The sequence below is a fragment of the Marmota monax genome, unplaced genomic scaffold (genome assembly GCF_021218885.2).
Source record: "Marmota monax isolate L192 unplaced genomic scaffold, Marmota_monax_Labrador192_F-V1.1 WCK01_AAM20220418_F8-fsc00645, whole genome shotgun sequence".
In the NCBI taxonomy this organism is placed as follows: Eukaryota; Metazoa; Chordata; class Mammalia; order Rodentia; family Sciuridae; genus Marmota; species Marmota monax.
In genome coordinates this window covers 123,465-126,755 of record NW_026693453.1, presented here as the reverse complement: position 1 = coordinate 126,755, position 3,291 = coordinate 123,465, and positions in this window count along the sequence as shown.

Sequence of the window (3,291 nt, the reverse complement as noted above, 5' to 3'; positions counted from 1 at the left end):
AAAAAAAAAGAAGATAAATAATCAAACATGGCTGGAAGTACAAACCATATATCAATAGTAACTCTAAACATTAATGGCTTAAACTCTCCAATAAAGCGACATAGGCTGGTAACATGGATTAAAAAAACAAATCCAACAATATGCTGCCTCCAGGAGACACATCTGATTGGAAAAGACATACACAGGCTGAAGGTGAAAGGTTGGGAAAAAATATACCATGCACACGGTCCTCGTAAGCAAGCAGGGGTGGCCATCCTCATATCGAATAAAATTGACTTCAAGACTAAATTAATCAAAAGGGATAAGGAAGGACATTATATACTGTTAAAAGGAACCATTTACCAACAAGACATAACAATTATCAATATTTATGCACCAAATAATGGTGCTGCGACGTTCATAAAACAAATTCTCCTCAAGTTCAAGAATCAAATAGACCACAACACAATAATTATGGGTGACTTCAACACACCTCTCTCACAATTGGACAGATCCTCCAAACAAAAGCTGAATAAAGAAACTATAGAACTCAATATCACAATCAACAACCTAGACTTAACTGACATATATAGAATATATCAACCATCATCAAGTGGATATACTTTTTTCTCAGCAGCACATGGATCCTCCTCAAAAATAGACCATATATTATGCCATAGGGCAACCCTCAGTAAATATACAGGGGTGGAGATAATACCATGCATTTTATCTGATCATAATGGAATGAAACTGGAAATCAATGATAAAAGAAGGAAGGAAAAATCCTACATCACATGGAAAATGAACAATATGTTACTGAATGATCAATGGGTTACAGAAGACATAAAGGAAGAAATCAAAAAATTCTTAGAGATAAATGAAAATACAGACACAACATATCGGAATCTATGGGACACAATGAAAGCAGTTTTAAGAGGGAAATTCATCGCTTGGAGGTCATTCCTCAAAAAAAGGAAAAACCAACAAATAAATGAGCTCACACTTCATCTCAAAGCCCTAGAAAAGGAAGAGCAAAACAACAGCAAATGTAGCAGAAGGCAAGAAATAATTAAAATCAGAGCGGAAATCAATGAAATTGAAACAAAAGAAACTATTGAAAAAATTAACAAAACTAAAAGTTGGTTCTTTGAAAAAATAAATAAGATCGACAGACCCTTAGCCATGCTAACGAAGAGAAGAAGAGAGAGAACTCAAATCACTAACATACGGGATGAAAAAGGCAATATCACAACAGACACTACAGAAATACAGAAGACAATTAGAAATTATTTTGAAAACCTATATTCCAATAAAATAGAAGATAGTGAAGACATTGATAAATTCCTTAAGTCATATGATTTGCCCAGACTGAGTCAGGAGGATACTCACAACTTAAACAGACCAATAACAATAGATGAAATAGAAGAAGCAATCAAAAGACTTCCAACCAAGAAAAGCCCAGGACCGGATGGGTATACAGCGGAGTTTTACAAAACCTTTAAGGAAGAATTAATACCAATACTTTTCAAGTTATTTCAGGAAATAGAAAAAGAAGGAGCTCTGCCAAATTCATTCTATGAGGCCAACATCACCCTGATTCCGAAACCAGACAAAGACACCTCAAAGAAAGAAAACTACAGACCAATATCTCTGATGAACATAGATGCAAAAATCCTCAATAAAATTCTGGCGAACCGGATACAAAGGCACATCAAAAAAATTGTGCACCATGATCAAGTTGGATTCATCCCTGGGATGCAAGGATGGTTCAATATACGGAAATCAATAAATGTTATTCACCACATCAATAGACTTAAAAATAAGAACCATATGATCATCTCAATAGACGCAGAAAAAGCATTCGACAAAGTACAGCATCCCTTTATGTTCAAAACATTAGAAAAACTAGGGATAACAGGAACTTACCTCGACATTGTAAAAGCTATCTACGCTAAGCCTCAGGCTAGCATCATTCTCAATGGAGAAAAATTGAAGGCATTCCCCCTAAAATCTGGAACAAGACAGGGATGCCCTCTATCACCACTTCTATTCAATATAGTTCTCGAAACACTGGCCAGAGCAATTAGACAGACGAAAGAAATTAAAGGCATAAAAATAGGAAAGGAAGAACTTAAATTATCACTATTTGCAGATGACATGATTCTATACCTAGAAGACCCAAAAGGGTCTACAAAAAAACTACTAGAACTAATAAATGAATTCAGCAAAGTGGCAGGATATAAAATCAACACGCATAAATCAAAGGCATTTCTGTATATCAGCGACAAAACTTCTGAAACGGAAATGAGGAAAAACACTCCATTCACAATATCCTCAAAAAAAATAAAATACTTGGGAATCAACCTAACAAGAGAGGTGAAAGATTTATATAATGAAAACTACAAAACCCTAAAAAGAGAAGTAGAAGAAGATCTTAGAAGATGGAAAAATATACCCTGTTCATGGATAGGCAGAACTAACATCATCAAAATGGCGATATTACCAAAAGTTCTCTATAGGTTTAATGCAATGCCAATCAAAATCCCAACGGCATTTCTTGTAGAAATGGATAAAGCAATCATGAAATTCATATGGAAAAATAAAAGACCCAGAATAGCAAAAGCAATTCTAAGCAGGAAGTGTGAATCAGGCGGTATAGCGATACCAGACTTAAAACTATATTACAGAGCAATAGTAACAAAAACAGCATGGTACTGGTACCAAAACAGGAGGGTGGACCAATGGTACAGAATAGAGGACACAGAGACTAATCCACAAAGCTACAACTATCTTATATTTGATAAAGGAGCTAAAAGCATGCAATGGAGGGAGGATAGCATCTTCAACAAATGGTGCTGGGAAAACTGGAAATCCATATGCAACAAAATGAAACTGAATCCCCTCCTCTCGCCATGCACAAAAGTTAACTCAAAGTGGATCAAGGAGCTAGATATCAAATCAGAGACTCTGCGTCTGATAGAAGAAAAAGTTGGCTCCGATCTACATATTGTAGGGTCGGGCTCCAAATTCCTTAATAGGACACCCATAGCACAAAAGTTGATAACAAAAATCAACAAATGGGACTTACTTAAACTGAAAAGTTTTCTCTCAGCAAGAGAAACAATAAAAGAGGTAAATAGGGAGCCTACATCATGGGAACAAATTTTTACTCCTCACACTTCAGATAGAGCCCTAATATCCAGAGTATACAAAGAACTCAAAAAATAAACAATAAGAAAACAAATAACCCAATCAACAAATGGGCCAAAGACCTGAACAGACACTTCTCAGAGGAGGACATACAATCAATCA